The sequence below is a fragment of the Silene latifolia genome, chromosome 5, assembly GCF_048544455.1.
Source record: "Silene latifolia isolate original U9 population chromosome 5, ASM4854445v1, whole genome shotgun sequence".
In the NCBI taxonomy this organism is placed as follows: domain Eukaryota; kingdom Viridiplantae; phylum Streptophyta; class Magnoliopsida; order Caryophyllales; family Caryophyllaceae; genus Silene; species Silene latifolia.
Genome location: NC_133530.1, coordinates 78,506,917 through 78,526,499, shown reverse-complemented (window position 1 = coordinate 78,526,499; position 19,583 = coordinate 78,506,917). Strand labels below are relative to the sequence as shown.

The 19,583-nt window shown below is 40.2% G+C and overlaps 1 non-coding gene across 1 annotated transcript; it reads right to left on the bottom strand.

The window, feature by feature from the left end:
* Window positions 1-13,567: 13,567 nt before the first annotated feature.
* On the bottom strand, window positions 13,568-13,674 carry LOC141658162 (small nucleolar RNA R71). Its single transcript, XR_012549064.1, has one exon. It is a non-coding gene; the product is annotated as a small nucleolar RNA R71 (small nucleolar RNA).
* Between the last annotated feature and the right edge of the window lie 5,909 nt (window positions 13,675-19,583).

The window sequence follows — 19,583 nt, the reverse complement described above, 5'->3', positions numbered from 1 at the left end:
TCACTGCCTTGTAGACCGGTAATTGAGACTGACCTATGACCCTACCTTTGACCCGTAATAATCCATGGTGAACCGACATCTTAGCTTTTTTCTCTTTATATTCTCTTGACTCAATTTCTCTCTTTGATCCTTTTATTTTATTGCTTTAATTTAGTACAAAACAAACAAACCCCCATTTGGTTACTAGACAGACCTTAATTAGCAAATAGAATACATACAGCCTCCCTGTGGATATTATCCCGACTTCCCTAGCTATATTAGTTAAAGTCCAGTTGGTTTATTTTTGGTAGGTACGCAATTAGCCTGTTAGACACCTTTCCTGGTTGTTTTAAAAGGTTGTTAAAATTGCTTATGAAAGGTTATTATAAACCGCTTTTGTGGAAAAGGTCGTTACTCCTTAAGACCGCTCTTGTGCTAATGTTTCGAATGTGGTTTGCGTGACTTGGAATATTTACCATTATGTCGGTAATATTCGTCGTCAAGTTTGTAATTGCAAGCGCGATATGAATAGTTACAATTAAAAGTGTAAAATGTGTATGCTCAACCGTTTCGTCACCGTACTCGAATGAAATCGACATGATATATATGGTAGTCAAGGATGACATATGATATGGTCAAGATAATAATGAAAATAAAATGAAATGAAAGTAAAAGAAAAGTGTTTGATATGAACTAATTATGTTAAGTTCATTGATTTGTAATTAGCCAAGATTTGTCATCGTATTCGGATTAAACCGACATGGTATAAAGAACCAAAAATGATTATGAATATTATTAACATTGCTAGCATATTTGAATAAATAAAGAAAGCGATATATAAAAGAAAAAGGTGTTTAATTACCCATTTAATTGTAATTAACCAACAATATTATCGAATCACGGAATAAACCGTCATGGTATAAAGAACCAAGGATGATTTTGGCAATGGTCAAAAGTGTTTGTCATAAACATGAATTCAAATGGTAGAAACAGTAAAAAGAAAAGAAGTGAAAGAAAATAAGATAAAATGTTGAAGGAATGATGAACTCAAACACGTTTTAGTTCTGACCTGAGTAGCCCATTGGGGCGTGAGCCCTATGGCGACACAAGGATCCTCTGCCTCAGGCCAAAACTCTGTTTGTTTCAATCGTTCCATGTTTTGAATCTTGTGCTTTATGTTCACAAAGTCATGAAAACAGTAAAACATAAAGTCTAAATATTTTGTTACACCCTCATACATACATGTTCGGTTGCTTGATGAAATCGACAAAGTGTTAAATTTGTGAGTCGGAAAACTGTTTTGTAAGAAAAGAGTGTTGCTTGGCTTTAGTGTTGATTGATTAGGTGTACTTGGTCGAAGTGGTCGGTTAAGTGTTTTTAATGCACGATGACGGTACCAAACAAAGTGTGTAAGGCTTGTAATTTGGATCAGTAGGTCCAAAACACGTGTCGGTTTTGACTTAATAAGTCGAGTCTAGAATTTTAAGGGAGAAAAGAGGGGGTGGACACTCGCGTAGTTGCAAATGGTGCTGCATGGGGAGTATTTATAGAGGAATGAGTGGTGTAGGTTGCTTGAGGCGTCTTTTGGCGATGTGGCCACCTCGGAAGCCTAAATAGGCGCGAGCCTGTTAGCGACACGAGGAGGTGTCACGTCCTTCTCTCAAATTTAGATTTTGCTCTTTGTTCTATCTTAAATTTTGTTAGGATATGTTTTGTGGTTCATACCATTGCACCATGTACAATAGCATGTGAGTGTTATGCAGAGTGGGTATTTTGTGTGCCTAACTCGGGTTTAACCCGTGTTGACTCGGGATTTGAATTTTGAGTCGGTTCTGTGTTCGGTGTCGGTTTTGACTCTAATTCGTGTAATCGCGACCTCGTCGTTGTGCATAAAACATTCTAGTTCTTTTTAAAATGTTTTAAAGTGTTCCTTCTTTTTGAAATCAAACGATTTTTTTGATGCATTATTGTTGAGTCCTCCGCAGCGGGCTTATAGAATTAGGTGCATGGGACCGGCCCACAAGCAAGTGAGGTTCCATCCTAAAACCAATTGGTGATAGGAGGAGTAGCCCACTAACTAATAAGCTAGCTTCTTCACTATTATTCTACCGATGTGAGACAATGCCCCTCACACACATATGGGAAGAGACCTCAACAATCTCCCCCTTTCACATGTGTGTGTGTGCCGAAACTCCCCCTCACTTGGCGCTACTCCGCACCCGACACAACCCCGTGTCGAGCCGAGCAGGCTACTCCGCATCTTTGGTCAACCAAGGGAGAGAGTCCAACGGTGGTGCTACTCCGCAACCACGACGCTACTCCGCGCCATCTCGAGCACCGTCACCACATCGCACCTTGCGGTCCCAAGCCGAACTGTTGGCTCTGATACCACTTGTTGAGTCCTCCACAGCGGGCTTATAGAATTAGGTGCATAAGCTCGGCCCACAAGCAAGTAAGGTTCTATCCTAAAACCAATTGGTGATAGGAGGATTAGCCCACTAACTAATAAGTTAGCCTCTTCACTATTATTCTACCGATGTGGGACAATGCCCCTCACACACATATGGGAAGAGACCTCAACAATTATCCTGCAAACTGTTGATTAAAGCAGCGATTTCTGAAATATGTTAATAGTCCGATAAGTAGCAGGTGTTTGTTGCGATTCAGAAGATACAAGGTATCTACAAGAGGAGATAAAGAGATTGATTCAGATGAACGGAGCCTTGACTGAGGCACTGAAAAACTCTAAGAAGGCCACATAAGTGGGTGCACCAAAGATGAGCTCACTGATAGCTCGTCATATGCCTACCAAGTATGATTGGTTAAGTGAGCCATCCATATTTGGAGATTGTTGGCGGGAATTTGATAACCTCTTTGAGTTGTTAAACTGCCCAGCTAAATTACAAGTGGATCAAGTGACCTTTTATTTGAAAGGAAATGTGGGGTTATGGTGGAGTTAGAGCAAGGAAGCAGTCAGAGATGATTATAAGGATATGGGAGAAGACTATATTCCCTAGCTAAATTTCAAAATGCTGTTGAGAAACATCTTCATACTTGAACATATTCGGAGCAGGATGAGGGCTGAGTTTGATTCAAGATGTCAGAGAACATGACAGTTGAGGAGTACCATAACCGCTTTATGGAGCTATCTGAGTACTTGAGTGATTTGAACATGGGACCTGAGATTTTGGCTGTGAGATTTTAGAGAGGGCTATCGACAGAAATCAAGAAGAGGCTCGTAGCTGGGGAGCCAACCACGATATAAGAGGTGTACTAGAGAGCTAGACACGCTGAGAGAATATCGGATATTATAAAGGAGGAAAAGAAGGGGGGGAGAAAAGAAAGGCTGCAACTGTAAGTGAGGGTGGCGCAACTAGTAAGAAGCCTCACTATAACAGTACAGGTCGTACTCTGCTGGAGGTAACAACTATGCCAAGGGGAGAAGTTATAACAAAGGTGGTACAGGAAGTCAAAGTCAGGGATTTATTTGTACTACGCACTGCTACAACTGCCAAAAAATGGGCCATCGAGCTTTTGAGTGCAGAAGTGCACCGCGGAACGGGAATGAAGGTGGAGTTCAGGGTAGCTATCGCACACCATCACCGAGTTATGCAAGTAATATATTTTCGGGCAAGTACAACCATCAAAGGGATTACAGTAACTATAACAGTAACCAAAACCGTTACAACGGTAATTAGAATTGGTGGTGGATCGTACCAGAAGTCGAACAATGGTGAAAATTAGGCTAGCAGCGCTAAGTCATCCGCTTCAGCATAGTGCTAGCTGTTTGGAATGGTAAGGCACCTTGGTGTATGGGGGTGTTACCATCCCCAAATGGATCACCACGGTTTTCAAAAAAATTAAACGGGGTCAGTTACTGAATAATCAAAATAAGCAATACAACAACATCCAGTTACATAAGCACATTCCTCCAACTCCAGTTCATCACCAATCACCTATCTACACACTAAAGTGTGTAGACCTGCCAGAATACCCATCACAACAGATATTCCACTCCGCCAGTGGGGGCCGCAGCCTTACCACATAAGCCCCGCTCAAAAACGTAGAGCGAATAACCTAATGATAATTAATGTGCACATCCCCCTTGTGACGGGAACCACAAGGGGCGAATCAAGGGCTTGGAGCCATTCCCGAAAATAACTCCACTAAGCAGAGGGCGCATCTCGCGAACCACATACAACTAGCAGCCAAAATCACAATACTGACAATCATGCTTATTACCAAGAAATACAATTATGACCACAATGATAACCATGTAATTCATCCATCACATTAGCTTAAATCAATAATACAGTAACCGGATAGGGAAAACCCTACCTGAAATGGAATCACCACCACCAACAACAACAACAGATCAAAAAGTCTCTTCTACGAAATCACCTCCTATAACAATAATGCATACAATTACGATCCACCACAACAATTACACTAAAAACTCCCAAAATACCCAAATTAGGGTTTAAATAAATCTACTATACTGACAAAAAATTACACAAGTGACTTACCCAAACGATGACGATCAAAAGGGTATAACGATCTCAGAAATCCGACAACCCTAACCATGATTTGATAGCAAAAGAGGAGAGAACTGATCGTCGTAGAGTTTTCTTGTGAAGAGTTTAGAAATTAAGGGTAAAAGTGAAAAAGACTGTCGATCAAAACTTTAAATACCTCTCCATGTATACTATCAAACCCGGCCGAAAAGTCCGTAAAACCCGAGTTACTCGATCGAGTAACTAACGTACTCGATCGAGTATCGCCTACTCGATCGAGTTGTCTCCACTCGATCGAGTACATTCAAAGCTGAATGTACTCCAGAATTTGTAAACGACTTACTCGATAGAGTAAGTCTTACTCGATAGAGTACCCAACAACTCAAATATCTTAGGTATTACAATCTTCCCTCCTTAAAACTGAACTTCGTCCTCGAAGTTCAACCCATACTGAAAATAAAACAAACTATACTCAACTATAACGCAACGACACAACTACAAATTAAGGCAAAACTTAAAACACAACTTAACAACCCAAATCATACACTAAATGATGTGACCAATATTTGAGCATATTTAGTCCCCGAATTAGCCTCGTTCCTATGCTTTTTAGTGCATATTTAGGTCATTTACTATCTTTAGTCCTTTGTTTTGCATATTCTTTGAGGTTTTGTTTCCTTGGTAGGAGAGGAGTACAAACCTTGCATTTTCGTGGCAAAATAGAGCTAAATTGATCGAATCTAATGACCAAGCATCAAAGTGAAGATAAGACTAGAAGGCCTATGTAAATAATGTAGTAGATGGACAATGATGAAGAAGATCCTTGCATCTCCGACAAGATCCTTAAGGATTGTTGGAAGAAGAAAAGAAGGAAAGAAGAAAAAGCTTGCTGGACTGGAATCCGCCCGTCGCAGCATCGAGACGCTCGTCCAAGAGCTGCACAATCCGAGCGTCCCACCTTCCTGGCCGCTCATTTTTCACCTGCACAATTGGCTCGTCCCGGCCCTTTGGCCGCTCGGATTGTCATCCAGTGCAGCACGGCTTATCCTTGTTCTACTCGGGATGCGCATATTTTTGAAAGACTAGCAAAAAGGAGACTCGCATCTTTCTTCGAGAGGAGCATTTCCTCAACTTTTCTTAAGGGACTTAATCGTCATTTAAGCCCTTAGTAACCCTAATTTATGTACCTAATCCCCACTATAAATACCCATTGTATTAATTAGATTATCATGTTCATCTTATCAATCCTTAATATAGTTTATATTCTTATAATCTCTCTTTAATCTTGTAATCAACTTTTAATTAAGCATTAATACAAAATCTCATTTCCTTAATTTCGCTATTGTTCATCCTTTATTTTGGGTAATTGAAGATTATTTGGGGTTTATTTGGAGGATTGACAACCTTCCAATCATTCATCAAGTACTTCTATTATTCTTTATATAATTTTGGAATCATCATTAGGTATAATTCTCTTAATCCCTTTTTAATTATTGTTAATCATCTTCATTTATTCATCATGTTTTGCTTTGTTAATATGATTGACAACCATGTTAGCATGTTAAACTTGATAATGAGTGAGTAGTTTCCTTAACTAGGGTTAATGGGGAATTAGGGGAAACCAACATGGGGATTGATTCATGCTTAATTTAATATGCTTTCATAATTAATTTGCTTGCTTGTTGTGATTTCAACTTATGTACATGTTATGTTTGATGAAATGCGAGCCTATGAATCCTTGCATTTTTTACCCATCACTTATCTTTTCAATGAGACTTGTAAGACATAAACCAACTCGAGTCTCATTAGTCCATGCATATTGTTGGATAGGGAGGATTAAGTCGACTTGTAGGTGTTGTACAATCTAATCGATTTGGCACCGGGACCCAAACCTTCCTAGGGATTGTAAGATATACAGTAACTCGATCCCATCACAACAATAATTGCTTGCATCTAGTTGAAAACATGTTTGTATGATCAAATCTCATGAACTCATGACACCCTAGTGCTTTTAATCAATTGTTTACATCTCATTTTAATCATCTTGCTTGTTTATTTACATTGCTATTTAGTTTAGTGATCTTCTTATCTCAACCCAAATTGTGACACCCTTAGACACCACTACTTGCAATCGAAAATCCTACATCAATACCCGTCCCTTGGGATCCGACCTTCACTTACCTCTTTACTAATAGTAGAGTAGTTTGTGAAGTTATAAATATTGTTTTGGTCTAGGTGCCCCTAACGACAAGTAACCAAAAACTAAGTCCGACCACTAAACTTGACAAAAACTGACCAAAACTTACACCAAAAGCTTATGCAATCATCTCCTACACACCTTAAAAAAATATGGTTACGTCTCCGTAACCACACATACTTGATAAAAAGAAAAGGATAGCGCTCTTTCATAGCTTCTTCCGCCTCCCAAGTTGCTTCCTCGACATTGTGATTGGACCACAACATCTTAGCAATACAGTCTCCCCATTCCTAGTCTTGCGAACCTTGTGATCTAGAATCTCCTTTGGCACTTCAACATAAGACAAGGATTCATCCAACTCAATGTCCTCAATCTCTAGCACATGCGAAGGGTCACTCATGTACCTCTGGAGTTGAGACACATGAAACACATTGTGTACTCGATCCAAAGCTGGTGGCAAGGCTAACCAATAAGCAACTTTGCCAAAACGATCCAAAATCTCATAAGGGCCAGTCAATTTCTGACTTATATCTTCCATTTCTTAACAAAACGCATCACCCCACCCATAGGTGACACCTTCAAAAGAACCTTATCCCCAACTTGGAACTCAATGTCCCGACGATGCAAAACCGCGTAATCTTTCGTCGATCCTGGGCCGCCTTCATCTTTTGCCGAATCAAACTCACTTGCTCAACCATATCTTGCACCATTTGTGGTCCTAAAACCACTACCTCTACACTATCATCCCAACAAATCGGACTCCTACTCATACAACGTCTCAAAAGAAGCCATACCAATACTCGTATGGTAGCTGTTATTGTAGGAAAGATCAATCAGATCCAATCTATCTTCCCAACTACCACCAAATTCCATCACATAAGCCCTTAACATGTCCCCCAAAGTCTTAATTATTCTCTTCGTCAGCCCATCTGTCGTAGGATGGAATGCGGTACTAATCTTCAATGTAGTCTCCATTAATTCCCGCAACTCTTACGAACACCGAGAAATGAATCTCGTATCCCGATCTGACACAATATCCTTCGGCACTCCATATAGTGTCACCCCATTATTCTTGTAGCCATTCACCAACTGAACCTTACTCCACGTATCTTTCATGGGAATAAAATGAGCTGACTTGGTCAATCGATCAACAATCATCCAAATCATATTATTACCTTGCCGAGTTCTCGGTAATCCCATAATGAAATCCATGGAGATAGATTCCTATTTCCACTCAGGTACCTCAAGAGACTGAATCTTACCTTGCGGTCTTCGCTGCTCCCCTTTTACTCTCTGTCAAGTCAAACATCGAGCCACTTAATCAATTGTCTCCCTCTTCATCCTAGGCCACAAAAACGTCTGCTTCAGAACCTTATAAAGCTTGTCACCACTTGGATGCACTGAATATGGATTACAATGAGCCTCCGTCATAATCAACTTCTTCAAGTCAACATCACTAGGTACACACCATCTCCCATCAAAACGAACACTCCCATCTGTGTGGATAGAAAACCTCAAAACTATATCACTCTCTACCCTTGACTTCTACTCTTGGATTTTGGGATAAAGTTCTTATTTTCTCTGAATATCATCATAAAGCTCTGGTTCAACTATCAAATCTCCCTTAGCATCTCTCTTCTGGATCACATGTATCCTCATCTTAGTCACTTTATATTTCAATCTCATCAGTGACACAGCTGTGCATAGAGAATTCATACTTTTCTTACTCAACGCATCTGCCACAACATTCGCCTTCCCTTCATGGTAGATAATATCCATGTCATATTCACTATTGGGCCTGATATTCCCGCACTATATTAAGGATACAATCCTACCCTGGCCTAACATTCAGGACAGAAACATCAGGGTAGCTCGAGCCTGGCATCAGGCAGGAGGGACAACGGTCACTCAAGCATATATTATTTGACCAAGTCAAGCACAATTATGAATAATAATTCGTGATTATTACACTAATTATGGAGCAATTAAGGAGAAGATTCTATCATATTGACCATGCATTTATCCGAGTAATTATGGAGCATTGAAGGTGCAATTAATGGCGTCATTAAGAGGAATAAAATGCCTTAATTGTGGAGATTATCCGGTATATGAAGATTACTATATAAAGAAGAGTGAAGATCATTCCAAGACATATTCCGCAAGACTACAAGCTATACTTTTACAATACTTAGAGCAAAATACATTATAATGCTAGTAATACGATTGTTCTCCATAAATCATAGTGACACCTCTCCTGGCTTGGCGCCCGTGGTTTTTTTCCCATTTAAGGGTTTTCCTCGTACAAAATCTATCGTCTTACTTATTTTCTTTATTTTCTTTTCTTTACGTATTATTAAGCCTGCCCTGCAGTAATATATAAAGTAAACGAGTTAGTTAACCCTGCAAACACTCTACCATGACCTGATTCAGCTTTACGCAGAATCCACCCAAAATAATTGGCACCCACTGTGGGGGCATCTAGCTCATTAATATTTTTTTTTTCCTTTTTTTCACAAAAAATCCAAAAAGAAACTAAAACACAAAAATGGCTCCACCAACCAAGAAAAACAGTTGGCTGCTGCACTACAAAAAGTGGCTCAATCCGAGGCTGAAATCCTACAATTGAAAGAATCTGAGTCAGCCTTAAAACAGAAGCTGGAGAAATCCAAGGGATCAAGCTCCAAAATCCAGCCAGGAACCTCATTCTCATCAATAATCAAGCACTTTGATTTCTCAAATTTTGGAAGTCCAAGTTGCGCAAAAAAAGTGATCAACGTTGATGACGATGACATTCCCATAAATGACAACGAGAAGCCTGATAAAATAGGAGCAGCTGTCATGATGGCAATAGTCCAGGAAATTAAGAAACTCAATGAAAAATTCAAAAAAAAAATAACCCGAAGTTCCTGCCAGCATGGAGGAGGCTGCCCCTGAAAGTTATACTGACTCGCCCTTTATAGACGAGATAGCTAGAAGGGATCTTCCCAAGAAATTTGTGATTCCATCCATGAGGACCTATGACGGGACCTCAAATCCACAAAACCATGTAGCCTTCTACAAACAAAAAATGTTGGTTGTATCTATTCCTATTGAGTTTAGGCAGGTTTGCATGTGCAAAGGATTTGGAACCACCCTGACCGGTCCTGCACTCTAGTGGTATATTAACCTGCCAAATGGAAGTATCAGATCCTTTGCGGATCTGACTAATACGTTCAACCAACAGTTCGCAAGTAGCATGGAACTGGAGAAGCGTTCTAGTGATTTGTACAAGATTACCCAGATAAATGATGAGAGCCTTAGAAGCTTCCTTGCTAGATTCAACAAGGAGAAAGTATCAATTTCCATATGTGACATCGGCACAACAGTGGAGGCGTTCAGGCATGGATTGTTACCCAATAGTGATCTCTTTGGTGAAGTAACCAAGTATCCCTGTCATTCCTTCGAAGATGTCCAGGCAAAGACGCTTGCCCGTATCAGGCTATAAGAAGACAAGAGTTACAAGTTTGGAGGATCCTGCAATACAAAAGACTATGATAAGCCAAACAGAAAAAGTGGCGGCAGGAGCAGTAACTATAAGAGTGATCCATATACCAGGCTGATAAGTATCATTTTAGTCGTATTTTACCCCGCATTTATACGTTATTCCGACTCGATTTTGTGTGCTTAAATGTCTAAAAAAGCTCATTTAATTACTAATTTATAATAACTAGTCGTATTAGTTTATAATTAATAATTAATTGTATTTATGTATATTATTATTATTATTATTATTATTATTATTATTATTATTATATTAATTTAATGTGCAGGCGAGACGGGAAAGTGAGGCGGAAGAGCAAGACGGGATTATGAGAAGAAATGACGGAGGTGAAAATAAGCTAAGCTTTGGAAAAATAAACTAAGGAGCAGCTGCTAACTTCAGACGGTCTTTGCTGAGCTTTTACTACCACCTCCAGCCACCGCGGCAGCCACCACTCACCACCACTGACCACCCTCCACTTCCAACATCACATCCCAATCACCCATGACCACCGTATGCCACCACAACAGCCACCACGAACCCTTCTTCTACCCCTAGCCACAAACATACAAATACAACCATTTCCTCCACCCATCTTTCAACCACCACAACAGCCACCTCCAGCCACCGTGGGAACCACCCATCACCACCAATAACATCCTCCCACTTCCAACTTCATAATACAACCACCCATCACCACCATTGACCACCGTGGAAGCCACCACGACCTCGTCTTCCACCCCCGTCCATCAACATACAAATAACAACCATAAATCAACCCATCTTCAACACCATCTTCCAACCACCATTACAGCCACCCACAACCACCGTGGCCACCACCCATAACCACCACAGCCAACCACCATCATCACCCAACACTCGTCCACCACCGGCAGCCACAACAGTAGCAACCACGACCCACTACTCCCTCCTTAAACCAACTCGCATAAACGCCGCATGTTGTCTTTGCCGGCCAACCGGCAACCGACTCAACCCACCGGCAGGAACACACTCAATTTCTCTCCTTTTGTGAAGTTCTCGCTACCGGTCATAACCACCGGCAACCGGGCTACCGGCACGCAACACCCAATTCAACAATCTCGCATCAATTGTGTCTCTATACCGGTTGCCCGGCAGCTGACACACCGGCAACTCGCACACATCATCAACTCCTTCCCTTTGCTTCGACGGTCTCGCTACCGGTGCCCAGGCCGGCGGCCGGGGACTCCCATGCTCTGTTTTTGCTCAGTTTTGACAGGTATTTTGTCGATGTGTCTGTGTATTGTGTCGTTTGTTTTTGTTATTATTATTATTATTATTATTATTATTATTATTATTATTATTATTATTATTATTATTATTATTATTATTATTATTATTATTATTATTATTATTATTATTATTAGATTATTATTATTATTATTATTATTAGTGTATTAGTTGTATTATTGTGAGACTAGTATATAAGGGACACACAACCTTTCAATTATATTAGAATTAGATTAGAATAGACATTACATTACCCATATTTTAGAATTGAAATTAGATTAGTTTATCCTCCTCTCAAATATTTGTAGAACCCTAATATTCCCTCTCTCATTTTTATTCAATAAAAAGTAATCTTTCCTTAATTATTAGTTTAATTATTCTCTAGTTTATGCTAGTTCTTCATTTTCTCAATAGTTTACATTTAGTCATTTGGGTTGTATTTGGAAGACAAGAAGAAATTCATCTTCCATTATCATCCAAGTTTGTTCCTTTCATCTTTGTTGGTACAATTCTCATCTTTTATTTACAATTAGTTCATTAGTTTACATTTATTGTTCTTTACTTGTTTTCATTCAAAGTTTCTATCTTTATTATGTTTAACATGTTTGTGTGTGTATTGTTCCATCTTATTGTTAGATTTTCATCCTTAAACATGTGTGAGTAGTCCTCATCTAGAGCTTAGGGGGATCTTGGGTAGTAAATGGGTGTGAATTTGGGTTGATAACATATTGATTTGGGTGTTTTAATGGTTGTCACTTCCTTACACATGAAGTGTTTGTAGAATTGCTCCTATGAAAGTTTGAGTATTTTCTCACATGTTTGGTTATCTTGGTGTCTATACTAGTGGATGAACAATCTTGGTGTGTAGACTATTGGATGATCTTTGTGTATGTGTGTGACGAGATTTAGTTAATTGCATGAAAGTGGGTTAATGAATTTCTAGATGTCCTAAGACATTAGGCATAATTCCTTGACTATTTGAATCACCTATTTCCCATATTTGCCTTGTTTCATGCCCAATAACCCGAGTAAACCCGAAAGCTCTAGTCTTTCTCATATTGATCAACTATATTTTCATTTAGTTTAATTTTATTCCTTAATTGCATCTTAGTTTACCATTAATCAAAGCTCCTTCATTTATTAGGCTAAATTGGGACTTAAACGGTTTAAGTATACACCCCCGCCATCTTTGTGTTCGACACCCTAATTATACTACTTAATTTGGGTTCTTTATAAATTGTTTTTGATTGGGAACTGATGACAAATCCCTATATCAAAATGGCGTCGTTGCCGGGGATGGCGTTAGGTTATTCTTAGTTAGTTCGAGTCTTAGGCTTAGTCTTAGCTACTTGTTGTTTGCTTTAGTAGTTGTGTGTTTCTTGTAGAGTGTGTGATTTTTGCCTTACCTTAGTGTGTAAAAGCACTAGGAGTCTTACGGTTTGTCAAGTGCATGCCTAGGAGGAACCATCAAGCTTTGCTCTTTGACTCCGACCCCGAAAGGCTTTTTCGAGCCTTACGGAATATGACAATTGCAAGGGTTAAAACCTCTTCTCAAGCAACTATAAACCAAGCAAATCCACTCATCCAACCTCTCTTTGAAAACATAACTCAACAACAACCAAACAACACAATTGAGCCTCCAATAGAAAATCCATTTCACAACTTCCAATTTTCTAATAGCCCACCTCAAACACCACCCCATCATATACCAAACCCTCCACCACAAATGGCTCTACGAGATCACAACTGGCCTAACCATAATGATTCATGTAACCCTATTAATTTTGGCACCTTGGCCCCAAACAACTTTGAAATGCATCCCGCCCAAGTCGGGTTGATTGAGAAGGATTTGTTCGGGGGGCATATTGAAGAGGATGCTCATGCTCACCTCCGGAAGTTTAAGAGGAAGGTTTCAATGATGAAAAAGAATGAGGTGTCCGAGGACACCTTGAGAATGATGTTGTTTCCGGTTTCATTGACGGGCAAGGCGGACCGGTGGTTGAACATTCACCCCCGGATACCTTCACGACATGGGATGCCTTGGCTAAAGCATTCATAGCCAAACATTACCCTTCATCAAAGACCGCAATGCTCCGTAATGAGATTCATATATTTCAACAACAAGACGGGGAGTCTTTAGGTGAAGCTTGGGACCGATATCAAGACTTAATAGCAAGTTGTCCCCATCATGGAATCCCGGAATGGTACATCACTCAAACATTATTTCAAACGTTGCTACCTAGGACTAAGGAGATGGTAAATGCCTCCGCGGGGGGAGGATTTGATCACTTGAATGATGAAGAAGGCACGACATTGATCAAGAAAATGGTAGACCCGGAAGCAAACTGTGGGTCGAGAGGAAACATGCTAAGAAGGAATGACAAGTTCCCTAAGGAAAACCCCTCCAACTCCGAGACAAATGCCAAGCTTGACTTACTCACAAAACAACTTGAAAAGCTACAAAGAAATCAAGTGCACCAAGCCACAACCTCACATGGGCCACCCATGGAGGAAGTGGTTCAAACTTCAAGTTGTGAGCTTTGTGGAGGGAGCGGTCATACCTTTGATTTGTGTGCCAACAACTATAACGGTGGCTATGAAGAGAATGTTCAAGATGTTAATTCTTTCTAAAGCTATAACAACAATACAAGACCACTAAGACCACCCTACAACAATCCCAATGTCTACAATCCAAACACTAACTTCTACCATCCCGGTTTAAGGAATCACCCCAATTTTAGCTACAAAAGTGTCAATGTTCAAAACCCACAACACCTTCAACCACAAGCCCCAAATAATCCACCCGGTTTTTCTCAACCAAGGGTAACATTCCCCAAACAAAGGTCTAACCCCGAAAATCAAAACCAATGGCCAAACAACAATCAAAATCAAAACTATGGTAACCAACCACAAGGGTACCAAGATTTTGGTGGAAATCAAAGCAACCAAGGGTTTTACCAAGGGAATCAAGTGAACCAAGCAAATCAAGGATTTGGGCAAGGGTATGTTCAAGGGTTTCAAGAACAAGGCCAAGGATCAAACTTCAACAACAATGGTCCTAGAGCTAACTTCCAAGGGGGACAAAACAACAACCAAAATTCCAACTTTAGAGATCAAGGATATGGCTTTCCTCTTCCAATTTTCAACCAACCTTTCAACCAAGAGCCACCACCCCAAGCTAGTAATTCCATGGGAGATGATAAATATGACAACTTGGTGAAGTTGATAAGGGATTTGACAAGTAATACACAACAACAAATAAAGAGTCTTGAAGCTAAAGTGGCTTCCCAAGTTCTCATGAGTTTTCAAAAACCACCGGGTGTATTTCTAAGACAAGGGCAAAATCCAAGGGACCCTATGAAGGCAAAGGAAGTTAATGCTATCATGGTTGGAGTTGAAGAGGAAAAAGAAGAGTCATTTGGTTTGCCAAGTCAAGGGGAGTTACCATACACTACTCCATTTTCCATGGCTATGGAAACATTTCAAGAAGTTGACCATGAGCCCGAAAAAGAGAGCATGGGAGATTATGTGCTTGACCAAATAATGACAATTCATGGTACAAGCTTGGATGTTGAAGTCGGCCTGGATAAAGGAGAGATGGTTATGACTACACTAACCACTATGAGTGAAGAATTTGTGCTTGAAGAAATTGTGGAAGCACCAAATGTGATGGTAGAAGTTGAGAAGAGCCCGGAAAAAGAAGACATGATCATAGTGGAAGAACACTCTTTGGACAATCAAGGAGGAGCAAATGACACTTCAAGGCATGACAAATTTATGGACTTGGTAATGAAAATGGAAACCTCTAATCCACCTTTGGTGGATATGCCTCATTATTCCGAATTCCTTGAAGAAGTCATTTCTAGAAGAGTGGACATTAGTGGCCATGAGATTTATGCCTCAAGTGAAGAGTGCAATGTGGTCAAGTCTAAAGAAATCCCCGTTAAACTTGATGACCCCGGGAGTTTCTCAATTCCATGTACCGTTGGTGACCAAAAGGTGGATAGTGCTTTGTGTGACTTAGGGGCAAGTGTGAGTGTCATACCACTTGCCCTTGTGAAGAGGTTGAATGTTTCAAGCTTAGCCCGCACTTCCATTACAATCAAGCTTGCCGATGGGACAATCAAATCTCCAAATGGGATTCTCAAGGATACCATGGTTCAAATTGGTAAGCTTTCAATTCCTACCGATTTTATTGTGTTGGACATCCCTATGGGAAGACGCTCTCGTATCATTCTTGGTAGGCCATTCTTGGCCACGGGAGGAGCTACCATAGATGTCAAAGAGGGACTATTGTCATTCAAGGTCGGGGAGGAAAAAGTTGAATTCAAGCTACCGCATGCTTCAAAGAAAACAGTGGTTCAAAACATGTTTGCCGTTGTGGACAATGGGCCCACGGGGGCGCTTGGGAAGAGAACAAGCGTTTGAATTTGTGGAGTCGCCACCAATTTATTGTGGAAAATTGGAAACCGTTCGAATACCTCGTGCCATGTCAAGACACAAAGTTGTGACATGAACACCACGAACTCGTTACCCTTAGCATTCTATGTCTAGAATGACTCTCGTGGATGCCAATGTACATGGATGTTCACAGAGATCTGGAGTAAGGGGTGAGGGTACGTATTAGGAAGCTCTTTTGATCGAACACCTAATCCCGCCCACCTCGATAGCGGCCTCTACTAATGATTAGGGAAATTATCTATACATGATATATTATCGATTATATGCATGCAATGCAACATCCATTAGATTAATCTTAGCATGTGAGAATTAGAGTAAGTCGGTGAACAAGTAATTAGCACATAAATTGGGTCGAATTGGGACTTAAGTTCAATTACATGTAAAAGCATACAAGTGATACAATAAAAGAAATACAATAAAGAAAATTACAATAATGAAAATAACAATAATTACATCGGGTTAAATGATTTATGTCGAAAATACTTTTAAAACGGATAATTTGAGAAAAAGAATAAATGAATGAACGAACAGAAATTAGGCGATAATACGAATAGTAGTTAATTAATTACGTAACAAAACTAAGTCAAGGCAAAACGGGAGTTCAGAGACAGAAGTTAGCCAGGAACAGGCGCAGCAGAGCTGCGCCCTCTGGAAGAGGCGCAGCAGTCACTGCGTCTGTTCCTTGGCTCAGTTCTGGCTGTGAAGCCGAAATTGCGAATTGTTAATGCTCGTTGGTGATTTTAATGCTTGATTATATTATTTACTCGGATGAAAGTGATTAACAGGTTATTTACATATGATTGATGGTCATGAAAGCGATAAACATGGATGAAAACTAAATTAGGATGAATTATTTACATGATTAAAGAGATTAATTACAAATTAAAAAACTAAACTAATTAATCAAACTAACCAGATTATTAATGATGAATTAATGACGGATTAATGATAAATATGATAATAAACAGGTGAGAATATATCAACGATCAAATTCCGGAAACTCAATATGAATGAATCGAATTTCTACAATCCGGTTTTGACTTTAATGACGAAAACCCGCAAATATTAATTACTTGGGATTTGTGTCGGGAATTAATGAGATGAATTATATGTTAATGATAATGAACAATATATTACATGTTAAATTATTATGCTATTATATCAAGGAATCGAAGAAAAAAAACGAAAACAAATAAAAAACAAACGAATTGACAAAGGACGAAGGAAGAAGAAAGGAAGCAGGAACTGCGGCAGAACCTCACGAAGAGGCGCAGCAGGTACTGCGCTCCTTCGAAGAGGGGCAGCAGTTGCTGCATCCTTTCTCGACGGTTGTCCTCTGATAATCCGTAAAAAGGGGGGTTAAAGCATGGTTTTATAAATCGGTTTTAATTGTATTTTCGACATAAACCTTACAATATGATTACAATAAATAAATAACAATAAATAAAAGAGAGATTTACACCCTCAGACTTACATGTTTGACGAAACGAGATGAACTAAGTTAACGTTTAGTGATGCTCGACTCGAATGTAACGAAAGTGCCCTCGTAAGAGGAAAAAGATTAAGATTGATTAAAGTTGATTATGGTGGAGTTGGTCAAATTGGTCGGCCATGCAAAACGAGGATGGTACTCAGAAGGATCCGAGCTTACGTGGTCGAAAGTTCAAGCACGTAGACGCCAAAAAGTAAGAACGTGGTCTAGAATGCAAAGGGAGAAGAGAAGGGCGGACACTCGCGTGAGAAATATGAGGAGCGAAGGCTCCTATTTATACTAATCATGTGGAGGAAGTAGGGTTTTCGGAGAGACTTTGGAAGTGAATCTCGAAAAGATATGAAAAAGATACGAAAAATACGTAGAAAAGGACTTGGGAAGAGGCGCAGCAGGCACTGCGTCCCTTGGAAGAGGCGCAGCACCTGCTGCGTCTATTCCCAAGTGGTTTCCTCCTGCGGAAGAAAGATTTCCGTGTTTAGTTTATGGAATAACGGAATAATTTGGTTTTCCTTAATATTTTGTGTGAATATTACGGGAAATTGTATACCAAAGATTAAAAGATTTATAAAATATGGAATAGAAATATCCGGAACATTCCAGAACATTCCGACTCGGCATTTTAATGGTTGTCAGAAAATGAAGACGGTTTTAGGCCCGGACTCCAAATGTACTCTAATTACTGTCAAAACGACCGTATCGGCGCGTAGATGACAATTAAGAGGTAGACATCAATGTTTGAGCGATCACTTAACGATAAACTTACGAACTGTCACAAATCGTTCCGCGTACCAAACATGCGGCCCAATCATCACCGGGTGGTTTGCGGGAGGTGCAGAAATGAGGTATCTATAGAGCCCCCACTTTGACTGAGGCTTGGATAAGGCGAAAGTCAAAGTATAGCCATCAGGTCAATCGAAGATTACAACATGACGACTATGGCGATGCGGGGCGGCTCAAGGGGTCTGAACCAAGGACCTATCGTCGGGAACATTTTAGAGTCTGTCGACTATCGGGGAGGGTTGTTTAAAGTCCATTAGACTACATAAGGAAGCTCGCTAGCCATAAGAAGAGACCATACCTGAGATACCTCTGAGTGAAATGGGACTGAAGACGCTTCGACGAAACTCTTTGGTCTGAAGATTATTTGGTGTCTGAAGGCATTAGGGGCCACAGGGATTCTGAAGGAACTTCTTAACACTTCTGAAGGCTAACTCTGAAGGCTGTCTCGCACTAAAGGAAAGGCTTAAGGATAACTCTCTGAAGGACTAAAAGGGGTTGTCTGAAGGATTAAGGTAAGTTTCTGAAAGATCTGAAGGGTTTTTTTTTCTGAAAAGGGTTACCTAAGAGATATGAAGGTTCGCCTGGGTAATAAAACGATGATTTTGGGGAAGAACAGCAGGACAGAGTCTGGAACCGCTGGAATAAATCTGTTTGTGTTCAGCTTCAAACAAACTTCGAAAGAATTTGGGGTCGATGTTGATCTCCATGTCTCGAGAGGAAGTGACCGTCGGTCGTGAATTCTCGCTGGGGAACTTAATCGGGAACTGATCTCCATGTCTCGAGAGGGAAAGTCTATCCGTGTACTCTCGCTGGGGGAACTTAATAAAGGCGTGTCGAAACACCTGTCAAAGAAGGAATGCTCGTTGTGACAAGCTAGGTCTTGGGTAAGAAAATAAGGCGATAATTTGTTGTTGGCTTGGAGGATGTGGATCCGGGTGAAGAACATACATCAAATGGACCAAATATGTGATGTAGCATCAAGGAAGAGGCGCACCAAGGATGGGCCCACAAAAATAACGAACTCATAACGAACTTTTGAAAATTCATATGAAGGAAAGCTGAGGAAAAGGCGCAGCAAGAGCTGCATCCCTTGGAAGAGGCGTAACACTTGCTGCGTCTATTCCTGGGCGTGTCTTTTCTGTGTAAAAACCCGATGAAACAGGGGTTTCATTTCATTTATTCGAAACACAAAATTTCAATTACTCTCTCAAATTCCAACAATTTCTGTCGAAATTTGATCCAAAAGGTTGCATTTGCCATGACTAATCGAGGTATGTGTATCGATCTTGCATTTATCTTCCATATTTGCTCAAACGGGATCGACAAAATTAGGGTTTTCGACCCTAATTAGTCGAAAATTTGGGGCTTTTC